The sequence below is a fragment of the Sus scrofa genome, chromosome 6 (assembly GCF_054392235.1).
Source record: "Sus scrofa isolate SSC_HxYL_T2T_F1_AM1 chromosome 6, Sscrofa_HxYL_maternal_Yorkshire_Landrace_v2.0, whole genome shotgun sequence".
Classification (NCBI taxonomy): domain Eukaryota; kingdom Metazoa; phylum Chordata; class Mammalia; order Artiodactyla; family Suidae; genus Sus; species Sus scrofa.
Window position 1 is genome coordinate 98,541,122 of NC_139388.1, and position 17,355 is coordinate 98,558,476.

Sequence of the window (17,355 nt, forward strand, 5' to 3'; positions counted from 1 at the left end):
CAAGGGAACCCCTCCTGCCCTTGGTCGTGTGATTTAAACCTGAACTTTGCTTTTATCCCCGGAGAAGCAAGATTTAGATTATAAATTTCTCTCTCTTCTGGGGAGCATGCACATACGTGTCCGCATGCGCACATGCTCTTGTGTACACACACACATACCACAGACTCCCCATGCGTGAACACTTACACGCCGTGTCCTCCCCAGTTTCAACCCACACATTTCCACCTTCACACATGGTGAGTCAATGTGCACACACACACCGTCCAGGGAACACATGGGCAGAGGTTAGGGCTGGTGGGAGATGTGGCGATGGCCGGGACAGCTGGGACGGGTGGGGTGGGTTGGAGAGGGCAAAGGGGACAAGCAGTGCAGAAATTGCCAGAAGTTCTCCAAACCTCACCCACCTAGTTGCCTGGAAGAGGGGAACTAGGTTTGTGTTTTGGAGTGACTGTGTGTACAAGTCTGTGAGCTTACCTGTGGGTGTTCCCATGCTTGGGTGGCTTTGTTGAAGCCACCGGCCTCAGGTAAGCTGGTGCCTCTTTCTGGGCTTTAGTTTCCTCTGGCCTCTGAGGGTCCTGCCAGTTCTTTTTTTTTTTGGCTTTTTAGGGACTGACCTGCAGCCTCTGGAGATTCCTATGCTGGGGTCAAATTGGAGCTGCAGCTGCCGGCCTCCACCACAGCCACAGCAACACTGGATCCGAGCCTCGTTTGTGACATACACCATAGCTCATGACAACGCCGGATCCTTAACCCGCTGCTCAAGGTCAGGGATCGAACCTGTGTCGTCACGGATACTTGTTGGGTTCATTTCCAGGTCTTGGCAGGTCTGACTTTTGTCTCTCTGTGTGACCTTGAGGGTGTGTTACTCCGAGGCTTGAGTAGACTGGGCCTGGGTGTGTGTATGTGACTGTGTGTTTGGGAAAAGATCTGTGGGTGTGTTTTGCTTAGTGGAAGAATTCAGGAGGGTGAGGACATGAGGCCATCCTGGCTTAAAACTTCACCCTTGTCCCTTCTCACTCCTCCTCTGCTTTAAAATTCTCCATAGCCTCGATCGCCATGGAACACCCTGTATATTTACTCAGCTTTTGGTTTCTCTCTCCCCTGCCCAAATGTAAACTCCATAAGGGCAGGAGTTTTTGCTCTTTTGTTCATGTCTGTATCCCCCACTGTTAATTAGAAATTAATATCCTCTGGCACATGGTAGCCGTGGGTGTTCAGTAAACACTTATTGAGTTGGAGTTCCCTAGAGGTTAAGGACTCTGTGTTGTCACTGCTGTGGCTCAGGGCGCTGCTGTGGCTCGGATTTGATCCTTGGTCTAGGAATGCCCTCATGCTGCAGGTGCGACCAAAAAACCCCCAATAAAGATTTATTGAATGAACAAATGAACGAATAACTGTTTCTTTCAAGAGTTCCCTTAAGTGTCACCATTTTTTTTTTTCTTCTGGAAATGCTGTCATAAAGTACCTCTTGGGGACCAGTAGGAGTTGACATCACCAAGGTGCAGATAAAGTATGGAAAGCAAGGAGAAAGGGAAAGTTACTTTTTAAGAAAAAGTTGCTGGAGTTCCCATTGTAGTGAAGCGGGTTAAGAATCTGACTGCAGTGGCTCAGGCGGCGACAGAGGCATGTGTTCAATCATTGGCCAGGTGTAGTGGGTTAAGGATTTGGCATTGCTGTGGCTGTGGCTCAAATTCAGTCCCTGAGCTGGGAACTTTCATATGTCATGGGTGAGGCCAAAAAAAAAAGAAAAAAAAGAAAAGAAGTTTCTTGTCTTTCCAGGGGTAATTTTGATGAAATTTTTTTTTTCCTTTTTATACCCTCACCTGCAACATATGGAGGTTCCCAGGCTAGGGGGTAAATCAGAGCTACAGTTGCCGGCCTACACAGCCACAGCAACATGGGATCCAAGCCGAGTCTGTGTCCTACAACACAGCTGACGGCAATGCCAGATCCTTAACTCCCTGAGCAAGGCCAAGGATCGAATCTGCGTCCTCATGGATCCTAGTCAGATTCGTTTCTGCCACGCCATGATGGGAACTCCTAAGTGTCACTTTCTTAATGAAGCCCTGACTACCTACTTAAAATTGCTACCTGCCCAAGCCCCCTGTTTCCCCTTAGTTTCTTCCAGGTTTTCTTTTTTTTAATTTTTGGTCTTTTTTTGCTATTTCTTGGGCCGCTCCTGTGGCATATGGAGGTTCCCAGGCTAGGGGTCCAATCGGAGCTGTAGCCACCGGCCTACACCAGAGCCACAGCATCGCGGGATCCGAGCCGCGTCTGCAACCTACACCACAGCTCACGGCAACGCCGGATCGTTAACCCACTGAGCAAGGGCAGGGACCGAACCCGCAACCTCATGGTTCCTAGTCGGATTCGTTAAGCACTGCGCCACGACGGGAACTCCTCTTCCAGGTTTTCTTTCTTCCATATCATCTTCCAGCACACTGAATAGTTTACTAATCTAAGTTTTTTTTTTTTTTTAACTCTTGGTGTCCCCATTAAAAGGCAAGCCCTCACAAGGGGTGGGGCCTCGGTCCCGTTTGGCCACTGATGTATTCCACGTGCCTGGAAGAGGCCTGGCAGGTAGCAGGTGTGCAATCAACATTTATTTATTTATTTAAAGTGTAATTGATTGACAGTGTTGTGCCCATTTCTGCTGTACAGCAAATTCCCTTATATTATCTTCCATCACATTCCATCACAAGTGATCAGATAGAGTTCCCTGTGCTATGTAGTAGGACCTCATTGCTTATTCCTTCTAAATGTAATAGTTTGCATCTATTACTCCCAAATTCCTAGTCCATCCCACTCCCCCCCTCCCTTGGCAACCATAAGTCTGTTCTCCATGTCTTTGAGTCTGTTTCTGTTTTGTTTCATTTGTGCCATATTTTAGATTCCACGTATAAGTGATATCATATGGTATGTGTCTTTCTCTTTCGGACTTACTTGACTTAGTATGAGTGTCTTTAGTTGCATCCATGTTGCTGCAAATGGCATGATTTTGTTCTTTTTTATGGCTGAGTAGTATTCCATTGTGTATATGTACCACATCTTCTTAATCCACTCCTCTGTCAATGGACATTTAGGTTGTTTCCATGTCTTGGCTATTGTGGATAGTGCTTCTATGAACATAGGGGTGCATGTATGTTTTTGAATTGTAGTTGTGTCCAGATATATGCCCAGGAGTGGGATTGCTGGATCATATGGTATTTTGAGGAAACTCCATGCTGTTTTCCATAGTGGTTGAACCAATTACATTCCCACCAACAGTGTAGGAGGGTTCCCTTTTCTCCACACCCTCTCCAGCATTTGTTAGCATAATCAATATTTAGTGAGTGGACGCTTGGGTCTCTGTCTGTGTAGGAAGGTGTGGTGGACTTAGAAAGTGTTTGCGTGGATGGGCTTGTTAAGAGAGGGCTGTAGGGGCTGTGGTTTTGAACGTGAGGATGGCCATGTTTGGGTGGAGGGGGCCTTGCTGCAAAGCTCTGTTCTTTGAGGCCCAGGGGCCAGTTCTCTGGTGGAGGCTTCAGGTTCTGAGCATCTGCCCCGATGTTGTGAAAGTTTGCAGCAGACCCACGGGTGGCTTCCCTCGGAATCTCAGGAATCCTTTCCTGGGCTGGCTGTCCCCTTGGTGGCCATGGACCTGAGCCCAGCCCTGCAGCTTCTTCGACCCACTCCCTCTTTCCCTCGTGGGTAGACCTGGGCCCCAGGCTTAGTGGATTCCTTCAACTTAGAGCCCAGGCTGACCCTTAGGCGGGAGGAGTCAGGAGACCCGGGAAGGCTGGAGGTCAAGTGCCGGATGACTTTGCTGCTTCATGGCTGGACTCAGCATCTGGATGTTCTGGATGTGGGGTTAGGGGGAGGGGCCTTAAGCAGATGGGGATCCTGGTCACTGGGGGTTCAGGAGGCAAAGGTCAGTCAGTTCACAGGCGTCAGGGTTTGGCAGCAGGTGGCTAGACCCTGGGGGAAGGCTGGGGAGAATGTCCAGGCTGGCCTTGTGCTGAGTCAAAGCCCAGGGGTCAAGGAGCTTAGTATGCTTGCGTGGAGATTAGTCTCTGAGGCTAAGGGGAGAAATCTACTGACCTGAGACTCCACTTGGGGTGCAGTAGAGTCTGTGCCTCAGCCCAGTTCTTTTTGATGTGAAGGTGGTGGAGCAGAGCTACTGGAGCAGAGCTACTGGACCACCCCTGTGGATGACGGTGTCTGAGAAAGACACTCCACCAAGTGAACTTTGGGCTGAGGCCCCAAAAGACGAGTGTGTGGCTCAGCGGTAATGAACCCAACTAGTATCCATGAGGGATGCGAGTTTGATCCCTGGCCTTGCTCAGCGAGTTAAGGATCTGATGTTGCCGTGAGCTGTGGTATAGGTCACAGACATGGCTCGGATCTGATGTTGCTGTGGCTGTGGCGTAGGCTGGCAGTTGTAGTTCCGATTGGACCCTTAGCCTGGGAACTTCCATTATACCACAGGTGGGGCCCTAAAAAAAAAGGCAAGAAAAAAAAAAAAAAAAAGGCACAGGATTCCTGTCATGGTGCAGTGGTTAACGAATCCCATTAGGAACCATGAGTTTGCGGGTTTGATCCCTGGCCTCCCTCAGTGGGTTAAGTATCCGGTGTTGCCGTGAGCTGTGGTGTAGGTCACACATATGGCTCAGATCCCGCATTGCTGTGGCTATGGTGTAGGCCGGCAGCTACAGCTCCGATTGGACCTCTAGCCTGGGAGCCTCCATATGCCATGGGTGCAGCCCCAGAAAAGACAAAAAAGACAAAAAAAAAAAAAAAAAAAGACAAGTGCAATAGGGCCAGAGACGCCTCCGCCCTCCCCAACTTGAGGCTAACACTTACGAACTATTGCCGAATGTTCAGGGTCAGACAGAATTCTGCTTAGCTTACACACTTTCCTACTGTGTGATCTAGGAAAGGTTACTTAACCTCTCTGAACCTCAGTTTCCTCATAGGCAAAATAGAGATGTTTTTAGTTTCATGCCAGGATTGAAAGGATTACGTTGCTATTATTACTGTATTATATTTAAAAACTACACAGCTCCAGGAAGGGAAGATTGTCTTGACAGGAATTTACATAAAAGAAGAACCAGGGTTTTGGCTGATCTTAAATTAGTGTGAGGGCCTTACATGGGTGGTGAAAAATGTGACACTCGGAAAAGAGGGCAGTGAACCCTGGAGCCAATGTGTGTTCACCAAGAGCAGGCACATCTTTTAGATTCTCGACAGCTTAATGACCAGCGGATGAAGGAAATGCGTGTGATGCAGTGGAATCTATTGGCTGAGCACCTACTGTGGGCTGGATGCTTTGCAGTCATGGTTTTAATCTTCAGAAGCTTGTGCACTAGATGTGAGTCTTTCTTTTGCAGATGAGAAACTGAGTCTCCAGGAAGTTAAGTGACTTGCCCAAGATCCATGGAGTTGGGATTCAAGCCTGGATCTGCCTGAACCTTTCTGCCAAGACACGGAATAGGATCTCTCATGGCTCTTGAGGATGTGATGGATGGCTGTGAGGGCACAGAGGAGGCTCCCATCTGGGCGAATGACAACTATAGGATTTTCATATAAGTGGAACCAGGTCAGTCTGTGAAGGTCTTTAGAGGCTGCTCTGGGATCCTGCCTTCTACTCCTCTGGCCAACATATGCCAAGGACCCAGAAGAAGATGCAGAGGGTGCAGACCTGTAACAATAGGAGGCGGTAGAACAAAATGAAAGTGCAGAGAAAAGCTCGGATAGCAGGATCGGGATCCAGAAAAGTCTCCATATGCTGGAGTGACAAAGTGAATTTAGCATGATGAAATGTCACAGGGATGAATGCTGGGGCCTATCTCGACTACAGGAAAGAATTGTAGAGAGGGACAGCAGCACATGAGAAAGAGATCTAGGAGTTCAAGGGCCGGTAAGTTCAGTCTGAGTTGATGGGCTACATTAATAGAGGTATGAGGTTTGAGTCAAGGGAGGGGGACCACCATCCTGGTCCAGCCTGCTCTCTGCCTGGAGCAGTTTCTGTTGTACATAGGTGGAGGGCATGTGCTATTTTCTGTTTTTTCAGCTCCTCTTCTTTTCTTTTGGTGGTGGTGGGGGCGTTCTTAGGGGAGCAGAACCCTTCTGGAGTTTGACCTTGGATTCCATCCAGGGCAACCCCCCAGAATACCTTTGAAGGTGGAGAAGAAGCTGCAGATTTTCTCACTTTTTTTGTGTGTGTGTATGTCCACACCTGCAGCATATGGAAGTTTCCAGGCTGGGGGGTCCAACCAGAGCTGCAGTTGCAGCCTACAACACAGCCATGGCAGTACCAGATCTGAGCCACTTCTGCGAGCTACACTGTAGCTTGTGGCCACGCTGGATCCTTAACCCACTGAGTGAGGCCAGGGATGGAACCCACATCCTCACAGAGACAGCATTGGGTCCTTAACCTGCTGAGCCACAATGGGAACTTCTGAACTTTTGTTTGAGCAGCAAGTCCTGGATCTGATCTTTATGCCCAGTCGCCCTCATTTGGGGAGGGGAAAATGCTAGTCCCTGAATGTGATGGAAGAGGGAGGGGTCCTGATCCCCTTGGGCTGCTGGCCAGGTGTATCCACCCGTTTTCCATTGGCCTCCCTCCACTGTTGGAGCCCGCAGCCTGGTGGTCAGTGGTCTGCCATTGCTTGGCAGGCTGCTTCTCCCATGCTGGAAGCAGGCAGGAACAGAGAGCCTTGCAGTTGCTCATGTCAGGGCTGGATCCCTGCTTGAGCTGGGGTGTCACCTGCCAAGCTGAATTCGGCACAGGAAGCGCCTGGCTGAGAGACGTGCTGTTGAATTCGGAGGTTCTGTTCCACTCTGAAATGCACTCCTTCTGGCAGCTGCGGTGAAGTGAAGCTGTTGCTCTTCCCTCTCTCATGCCAGAATCACAGCCACTTTTTCCTGAGAGAGAAACAGGGCTGCAGACAGTTTTACTCATTAAATACTTCTTCTCCTCTTAAATCTGTTTTTGTAATTTTTTTTTTTTTTTTTTTGGTGCCTGAACGGAAAAGTAAAACGGATGATATTGAAATAAACAAGGCATTTGTGATGGGAAGGTTAAAGCAGATTGTTGGGGGTGGGGAAGGGGGTTGGAGACGCCCCACGTTTCTGCACACAGGCTGCTCATAGCCTGTTGAGGAGAGGAGTGAGAGAGTGTTTGTTATCTTCCCACCTCCCAGTCCCGAGGAGGCTTTTTCTCCAAGTGAGGAAGGGAACTCACATTTACCAAGCGCCTACTAAGTGCTAGGTCTGTAATAAGGGTGAGGTCCTTCGGTTGTCATAGCAACCATTGGGGGATGGACCCATTTCACCGATAAGGAATGTTGAGGCTCAGAGGGATTAAGGGGAACCAGTCAGGGATGTACCGAACTGGGACTTGAACCTCCTCTGACCTTTCTTTTTTTTTTTGATTCCTTATTACTCTGAGCTGTTGTATATTGAGCTGGGGGTTGTAAAAGGAGGAGTAAGAGAAGAAAGACGATGAGGAGACATTGGCCAGCTCCGAGGAGTGGGCATCCCACCTGGCAAGATGGAACAAGACACTGATCCCTGTGAGTGAGCCAAGCCCTAGTTGCTGGGTTCTGACAAATATGGGTGATTTGGGGGAGGGTGTGGTGTGTGGAGGGGCTGGGCTTGTTAACCAGGATGGGCTTCCTAGAGGTGGAGGGCTGTGGAAGGGAATGGCCTTGTTGCATGACCAAAGGCAGGAAATGTCCGAGTCTGGCTTGCATGTTGGGAGGGGTGGTAAGTCTGGGTGGGCTTGCAATGACTGTGGTGAGAATACATGTGTGGGAATGGTGGTGCATAGTTCTTGTCCTGGTTCTGCTGCTGGCTTGCTGTGTGATGTTGGACAAACGCCTTTCCCTCTCTGGGCCTTAGATGTTCTGTCTGTAAAATGGCAGAATTGGATTAGAGGATCCCTAAAGGATCCTTGCATGGTCCCATAAAGAGAGAAGGTGACTCTGGAATCCAGAAGGCCTTGACTATCAAGACTTGGCAATAGAATTATGAAACGTTAGTGCTGAAAGGGCTCCCAGGAATCATGGAAGAAACCACATTGCTTTATGTCTTAAAGGATGAGTAGGAGTTTCAAGGTGAAGGGAGGGCATCCAGGCGGAGAGTAGAACAAGAGCGAAGGCAGGGACGGAAGCAAGAGACAGACGTGCAGATGTTTGGAGTTGTTGAAGAAAGGCCAGTACGAGGTGGAGGCAGAGGTCAGTGATCACACAGGGGAAGGAGGCACGGCCAGACCTTGGAGAACCAAGGGGCTTTGATTCTACCCTCTGGGTAGTAGGGAGCTATGGAAGGGGTGGGAGGGACATGCTCAGAGGGGCAGTTTTGAGAGATCACTTTGGCACCTGTGTCGATGACGGATTTGGCAGGAGCTGGGGGTGGGGACAGGCCAGGGATGAGTCACAAAAGAGCAGTGAGGAGGCTGCCAATTCAGTTCATGGAGAGATGGTGATGGTCTGAGCCAGGAGAGCAGAGTGGGTATGATGGGCACAGGGTCTGCTCCAGAGGAACTCGGGAGTGGAGGAGAGAGGACTTGCCGATTGTTTGGATGTGGGGATTGAGGAAGAGGGAACGTTTGGAACTCCAGGTTTCTGGGATATGACATTCACAGAGACAGGAAACACCAGAGGAGGGATGGCTTTTTGGGAAAGGTGATGAATTCAGTTTTGGTGAGTTTGAGGCGTCAGTAGAACATGCATATCATGGCTTTTTCATTCCTTCATTCATCAAGCGTTTCCTATGTGCCAGGCACAGCTGGATGCTGCCTTCCTGGAGCTGTCAGTCTAGGGGTTATCCTTTAGGCTATTTTTTTTTTCTTTTTAGGGCTGCACTTGCGGTCTATGGAGGTTTCCAGGCTAGGGGTCAAATTGGAGCTACAGCTGTCGGCCTACACCACAGCCACAGTAATGCCAGATCAGAGCCGCATCTGCAACCTACACCACAGATCATAGCAATGCCAGATTCTTAACCCACTGAGGAAGGCCGGGGATTGAACCTGCGTCCTCATGGATACTAGTCAGGTTCATTCGTGCTGAACCAAGACAGGAATTCCTTAGGCTGAACTTTGACCTCCTGGTGTTCTTCTGTCCTTTAGGACCTCATAGGAGTCCACCCTCCTTTGGAGATTAGCGGTCGGTGATCATCACCCCTGGTTCAGGGAATATGGAGCTGTGGAGAGGACATGGACTTTAGAAAATTGGAAGGAAAAGATTTCAGCCTGAGCTTGAATGCCTTTTGTGTCTGGTCTCTTCCATTATGTGGGTTTCATAAAGCCTCTTTTTGAGGCAGTGGTATGCTGGGGTAGGTTCCTGTTGGCTTACAGAACCAGTTGAGAACACCTCTTCCCAGTTCTGTTTCAGTGACATCCCACTGGTAGCTGGAAGATGACCAGGGAGGGAATATTTACACTGCAGAAATTGGCAATGACTACAAATCAGGGCTCTCTCTCTCTTTTTTTTTTTTTTTTTTGTCTTTTTGCCTTTTCTAGGGCCGCTCCCGCAGCAAATGGAGGTTCCCAGGCTAGGGGTCTAATCGGAGCTGTAGCCACTGGCCTACGCCAGAGCCACAGCAACGCGGGATCCGAGCCACATCTGCAACCTACACCACAGCTCACGGCAACACTGGACCCACTGAGCAAGGCCAAAGATTGAACCCGAAACCTCATAGTTCATAGTCAGATTCATTAACCACTCGCCATGACAGGAACTCCTCTTTTATTCTTCCAGATTGCTAGTTGGTAGGTATCTCAATAGCATACCACTGCCTACAGACTCATGGTTAGGATGATGGATGTTGAACCCCCTGACAGACCCCCCCCCACCCCCACCATGTGCACACATGCTTGGCACATAGTAGGTGTCATAAGTATGACTACCGTCTCCTCTGATGTTTCCCTCGTTTGGGAAAGACTATTCTTTCCACTGCTCAGAATACAACTCCCCTTCAGCCAGGGCCTTCTCCCTTTTCTCAGACAAGGTGGTTTCAATGGAAGCTACCGTGTACTTACTCCCCTTAGATTTCATGGAGGGGTGGCGTCAAAAGGATGAGGATTTTGGAGTCTTATGAATCTAGGTTTGGATCTTGGCCCTGCCTCCTGCTAGCTATATAATAACCCTGGGCAAGTTATTTAATCACCCTGAGCCTTAATTAAGTCACCTCTAAACTGAGGATGGACATGCCTCCCTCATTAAGTTGTTGTGAAGATGGAATGAGGTAATGGGTGTGTGGGTGTGCAAGGACCTGGCACCGAGGCAGCAGTTTCAGTGAAAGCTTGACCAGTGCTGGTCTTCTTCCCCTGCAGGGTCCAGTGTGGGCGCCGCGTCTGACCAGGGGAGGTGGGGAGAGGGAGGAATTGGGGCTGTCTCCTTGGAAGAGGTGTTTTCTGGTGGAACATGTAGGCCGGGAGAGGCTGTGGGCCGTAGGACCTTCCAAATGTATTCCGAGTGCAGTGGAGGGGAACTCCCTGGGGCTGCGGTTCACGCTTCCAGGGCCCTCACCTGCAGATCTGCAGATAAACTCCTATCATCAGCTCGGCTTGTGGGTTTCTGGGGCGGCTGTGGCAGCCTGGGCTGCTCTGATTTACCACCCCAGCCCCAAGCAGATTAAATCACCCAGAGTCATTTGAATTTTACCCGGCCTTGTCACACAAATCTTAGAAACTGCTGTCTGGCAAGAAACTTTCTCTGTACTTTTTGGAGGAAGTCTAAGAGCTCTAGAAATGGAGGTGAAAAAGCTCTAGAAAAAGGAGGTGATGCCAGGAGATTTCTGCATGGTCAGGTCAGATGTGAGTTGGGGAATGGAGGCGGGATTGTGGAGGTAGGGAGAGAGACAGGGAGGAAGGGAGAGAGAAAGGGAGGGAGGGAGGGGGTATATGTGTGTGTGAGTGGAAATGAGAGTGAGAATAAGAGAGAACTTCCTGTAGAGGCCTCTGGGACAACTGCTGTGTGACATAGGGCAAGTCACTTAACCTCTCTGCATCTCAAAGCATTGTTGTGAAGGTTAAAGGGCTAGCTTTTTTTCTTTTTGTCTTTTTTTTGCCTTTTCTAGGGCCGTTCCCAGGCTAGGGGTTGAATCGGAGCTGCAGCCACTGGCCTACGCCAGAGTCACAGCAATGCCAGATCCAAACCGCGTCTGCGACCTACACCACAGCTCATGGCAATGAAGGATCCCCGACCCCCTGAGCAAGGCCAGGGATCGAACCTGCAACCTCATGGTTCCTAGTTAGATTCGTTAACCACTGCACCACGATGGGAACTCCAAAGGGCTAGCTTTTTAAAAAATTTTATAATGATTTTTATTTTCTCCATTATGGCTGGTTTACAGTGTTCTGTCAATTTTCTACTGTACAGCAAGGTGACCCAGTTACGCATACATGTATACTAAAGGGCTAGCTTGAATTATGTGTTTTGTAGGTTTTAATGAGTTCTCTCATTACTAATTGTGAAAAATGGACAAAGGACTCTATAAATAATCACAAATGGCTATGGTTACCAGGTACCGAGCTGAAAGTAAGAGCTCTGGAGGCTAAAAAGGGAGGGGGACACATTATTAGAGTTATGGGAATGACTTGGGTCTCAAAGGAAGTCTAAGTCCCAGGAAAGTGAAATGGAAGGGGTTGTAGTGCAGTTAAGATTGTCAACACCCCATTCACCTCGAACAGTGTGTGTGGCTCTGGAGATGGGTCCTGGTTGGTTTAGCCAGTCAAGATAATCCACTCACTCCCCCACCTTGGCACATTGGATGGTTGTAAACCAACTAGCACACACATCCCTCTGGTCATAGGGATTGGTTTAAGTTGGCCCAATCAGATAGAAAGAAGCTCAGAAATTTTGTTAGATGGTTGGAAAAAAAAAAAATCTAATCCCTGTCTATTTGGATTTGAATGAAGGAGAATGTTGTCCTAATTCCTGGTGGGCTTCAGGTGACTAGGAACACACCCTGAGACTCCTGTCAACATATAGGGATGAGAAAGCCTGGAAAATCACAGAAAATGGCATCCTAACCTTGATCAAACTGTGCTTGAAGCCCATGGCATCTAGACTATTCAGTTAGGTTGTTAATAAATCAACTTTTAAAATCAGTTTAGATTTCATTTTTGTATCTCTTGCAAATAAAAGGTGATGCAGGGGCTAATGGCGGGATCCGAGCTGGGAGGGAGAACCTGCTTGGTGTTAGGCAGCTGTTAACGAGGACAACATTTTGGCTGGAATAAAGTGTAGGTAGTGGTGTATGATGGGTAAGGGCGTAGGTGGATATAGGAAGTAAGGCTGGAAGAAAGTTTGGGATTGAATATTGGAAGGATTTTGATGCATTTAAGAATTTGGGCTTGATTTTTGTTGACAATGGGAAATAATTGATGATTTGTGAGCAGCAGAGGGGGAGTGGCAGAGTGATGTGAACATAATGATATTTTGGGATGATCTACATAAGAGTGGAGTAGAGTTTCGAATGGAAGGAGAAGTTGCAGGCTAAGACTTGAAAAATATTGTCATTTACTGATATTGCGCACAGCATGTTTTATTTCACTTAATCCTTTCAACAACGCCTCTGAAAAAAAACTCCTTCATTTCAAAGATCTTGAGTTTCTTGGCTAGAACATAGAACTAGTAAATGGTAGTCAGGGCTTGGACAAAGGCCATCTGACTTCAAACTCTCTGCCCTTATTCCTTCATGTTTATGATAGCGTATGTGGCAAATTAATATGGGCTAGACTTGGATAGTAGTCACAGAGCTGGAAAGGATGGTATAAGAGATGTTAGGCTTGTAAAACCCTAGATATCTTTTTATTATAGTCAGAAAATAAACCAGGATAATTATTGTTAATGATATTAAATAAAACACTTTTCCTAAAGTGCTAGACATTGCAACTAGACAAGAAAATGAAAAGGATAACTATTGAGGGAGGACATAGTCATAGTTTCAAAAAACATGGTTATATTTATCTGGAAAATCCAATTCAGTTTCCTGAAAGCAACTGGAAAAATAAAGAATTTAGTAAAATGACCTGTAACAAAATTATATACATAGAAACTGATAGCATTTCTGTTTATAAAATGATCATCTTGAAGGCAAAATAAAAGGCTTCATCCACAGTGTCAAAAAGAAAACAATAACACAGAATTGCTGGAAATAAACTTTACAAGATATAGAGTTTACCTGAAGAAAATCAGAAAACTCTTCTGAAGGATGTAAAGGAGCTTGAATAAATACGACACACACCTACATCTTTTCACCTAAGAAACAGTGAAAAGATTTAATATTTATAAGAATGCGAATGTCAGTTCTCATAAGGGAATATACAAAATGAAGATAATCCAATCAAGACCTTAACAGGATTTTTTTTTTGAATTTACAAAAATAATTATAAAGCTAACCTGAAAGAATAAAAAATAAGAGTTGTCAGGAAAATGTTGAAAAATAAAGATGATGAATACTCTAATAGATATTAAAATGTTTTATAAAGGGGGCATTAATGAAAATTCTTATGGAAGAAAGGTCATTAGGACAGAGTCCAGAAATGGATCCAAGTATTTAAGGGAATTTTATATCTGATAGAATGGCATTTCAATTGAGTTGGGAGAATACGGGCTACTTTATAAATGGTGTTGAGATAATGGGCCAGCAATTACAACACAAGCTGACTACTACTTCATTCCATTAGGATCAAGTCATGAAGACCATAGAGATACAAATATGGATGGATATTCTGGTCACCTTCAAGTGGAGAAGGTTCTTCTAAGCATGACATGATATCCAAAAATCATAAAAGAAAAAGTTTGGTACATTATGATATATGAAAATTAAAAACATAAGTACCTGGAAGACCATTAGAAGAAAAGTTAAAAAAAAAAATGGGGGAGTTCCCATCATGGCTCAGTGGTAACAAACCCGACTAGGATCCATGAGGATGCGGGTTCGATCCCTGGCCTCCCTCAGTGGGTTAAGAAACTGGTGTTGGAGTTCCTGTCGTGGCGCAGTGGTTAACGAATCCGACTAGGAACCATGAGGTTGCAGGTTCGATCCCTGCCCTTGCTCAGTGGGTTAACGATCCGGCGTTGCCGTGAGCTGTGGTGTAGATTGCAGACGCGGCTCGGATCCCGCATTGCTGTGGCTCTGGCGTAGGCCGGTGGCTACAGCTCCAACTCAACCCCTAGCCTGGGAACCTCCAAATGCCGCGGGAGCGGCCCAAGAAATAGCAACAATAACAACAACAACAACAACAAAAAAGACAAAAAAAAAAAAAAAAAAAAGAAACTGGTGTTGCCGTAACTGTGACTGTGGTGTAGGTCGCAGATTCAGCTCGGATTCTGTGTTGCTGTGGCTGTGGTGTGGGCTGGCAGCTATAGCTCTGATTCGACCACTAGCCTGGGAACTTTCATATGCCTTGAGTGTGGCTCTAAAAAGACAAAAAAAAAAAAAAAAAGGAAAATATTGTTAGACATTGATCTCGAATGTACAAAGAACTCTTACAACTCACTGAAAAAGAGATGAATACCTCATTAGAAAAATGGGCAAAGGACAGGAACTGGCAATTCACAGAGAAAATAATTATAAAGGACTGAAAAATGTAAAAAGATACTCTTTTGCTCCAATGTAATGTAAGCATTGCCAATAAAAATGAGTGTTATTTGCCTTCTGATTTGACCAAACATGAAAACTCTGGGCTGGCAAGGCTGTGGGCAGACAAATGCTTAAGTACTTTTGTTGGGAAGTCATTGTGGCAATTTTTTCTGAAGGGCAGAGTGGCAAAATTAGAAATAGCCTACCCTTATTACAGCAACCTCATTTGTAGGATTTTATTCTAAGGAGATAATTGCAAAAAGGAGCAAAGAGTTATGCACACAGCTATTTATCACAATGTCGTTTGTGAGAGTAAAACCTTGACAACTCTCTAAACCATCAACAGAGACCCAGCTAAAGAAAGTATGATACATACATGCAATGGAATACTACGAAGTAATTAAAATAATTTTTTAGAGCTCTATTTATTGACATAGAAAGATGTCTATGACATATTGTTGAGAGAGAAAAGCAGGTGTCAGCGAGAACAGTATGTATAATACAATCCCTCGTCTATAAAATTATATACATAGATCTCTGTGTGTATATATGCATAGAGATATGTCTGAAAGCCTGTTCACCAAAATGCTAGAGGTAGCTATATCTGGGAGGTAGGATTTTGAGTTTTTTTTTTTTTTTTTTTTTTTTACTTTCTTTTTCATACTTTTAAGTATTGCTTCGCTTTTTTTTTTTTAAATAATGTGGATATAACATACTTTTCAATCAGAACAAATAATGAAGCTATTTTCATTTTGGAAATTAGCTAAGTATTAAACAGGAGGAATTAGCACATGGCGATTTCATGGATGTCTAGAGAGAGTCAAGACTCGAGCCCAAAATTTGGGGAGGATTATGAGGGTGGAAAGCCTTGGGTGGAGGAAGGAGATGGTGCTGAGTTCTCAGAGCTTTGGCTGGTAGCAGTGGCCAGTGGGTTAGGAGGCTGATCACAGAGGCACAGGCGAGGGGGCTCTCTTCCCCAAGGACAGAGCTGTGGGTGAGATCTCAGAGGGAGGGATTGCATTGGCAGGAGCAGAAAACAGCTGGAAACTGGGCTCTAGGACCTGGCTATGTTGATGAGATGGCAGAAGAAACAGGATGAGTGGTCAGGAAGGCCAGAGGCTGCAGGGGGCATAGAGTGCCTCAGAATTCTGTGGGGTCAGGGGTGTGAATTTCCAGAGAAAGGTCAACCTTATCTAATGCTACAAAGGCGCTGACATCGAGAGGGCATGTGGCTTGACAGATAGGAGTTTGTTGGTGACTTCAGAGAGAGCTGTTTGATGGGAGAATGAGGCTGTACATGGTGGGTGGGAGTGGGGGAGAGTTTATGATGGGAGAAAGGGAAGTGATGGCTTGGGAGACCGGATTTGAGGGAAAGTGTGGATCAGAGATGGCAATAACCAGCACATGCATGTCACCCTGCCTGCTCCCCAGCATTGGCAGACATCACTAATCCTTCTCCCAAACCCGGTTGAAAGCCTTAGCATCTTTCTCCCAATAGCCAGGCCAGGGAGCCACCAGCAATCAATTGGACTTGGCCAGTGAGATGAACCTACTTTCCATGCCTGGGCTTGAATACATACTTAAAAGATGGGAGTTCCCGTCGTGGCGCAGTGGTTAACGAATCCGACTAGGAACCATGAGGTTGTGGGTTCGATCCCTGCCCTTGCTCAGTGGGTTAGGTGTTGCGGTGAGCTGTGGTGTAGGTTGCAGATGCGGCTCGGATCCTGCATTGTTGTGGCTCTGGCGTAGGCTGGCAGCTACAGCTCCGATTAGACCCCTCGCCTGGGAACCTCCATATGCTGCGGGAGCGGCCCAAGAAACGGCAAAAAAGACAAAAAAAAAAAAAAAAGATGATGAGAAGGAAGGCATGATGGTGGTGATTAAAGGTGCTGGAGAGAGAAGTGCAGATGTGGGCTTTGGCTTCGGTCCGGGAATACTTCTGGATCTGGAGCCTAGGATGGTGGTAGCGTTCTGTCTGTGAGGTGGAGTAGATGCTAGAGCAAATTCATGTTTTGAGTGACGCTGTGGAAAAGCCTAACCATGTGTGTGATTTACTGGTTGATGTGCAGATATTTGGGCAAGCCCACCACCTGGCTGTCCAGGGAGGGCATAGCAGGGACCCTATTGTCTGGAATACCCGACTGAGGGGCCCCAGAGCAGAACGAGGTGTGGAGGTTCTGTCATGGCTTGTCAGGAGCACTTTTAGGGAAGATGCTACATGCAATTCAGCTGCTATGCCTCTCTCGTGTCGTTTTGCTTACATCGGTGGGAGCATTCGGTCCTGGCCACAGGAGGTAAAGACTCTTCTGGACTCTCAGTGGCCAGAGCTTGTCTGGGGCAGTGGAGGGAGACAGACACATGGGCAGAGCTGGTCTACAGGAAGTGACCAGGATGGGGAAGGAGAAATGTGGTGCTTGAGGGAGCTTGGGCCCTGGACTTTGCTCTTAACCTGCAGAAGCAGTGTTTCCTAAAACATGCTCCTTGGAGCCCTAGTTTCTTTCTTTCTTTTTTCTTTTCTGGCTGCCTGGTGGCATATGGAGTTCCTGGGCCAGGGATCAGATCCGAGCTGCAGTCACAACCCAAGCTGCAGCCGTGGTAATGTCTGATCCCTAACCCACTGAGCTGGGCCAGGGATTGAGCCTGCGTCCCTGTGCTCCCAAGACACCGCTGATCCCGTTGTGCCACAGCGGGAACTCTGGAACCCCAGTGTGAGGATTGTTGAGGTTGTTCCCACAGAAAAGAGTTAAGTGAGCAAATAACATTCATGAAAGGCCGCAC

The 17,355-nt window shown here is 47.1% G+C and overlaps 1 long non-coding RNA gene across 1 annotated transcript in view; it reads left to right on the top strand.

Moving 5' to 3' along the window:
- The window catches only part of LOC102159289 (uncharacterized), a 78,791-nt gene that overhangs the window by 52,583 nt on the left and 8,853 nt on the right, over positions 1 to 17,355 (top strand). Inside the window, exons 2-3 of the long non-coding RNA XR_014805137.1 lie at positions 5,370 to 5,899; positions 7,433 to 7,556. This is a non-coding gene — a long non-coding RNA (uncharacterized LOC102159289). The remainder of the gene's footprint in view (positions 1 to 5,369; positions 5,900 to 7,432; positions 7,557 to 17,355) is intronic.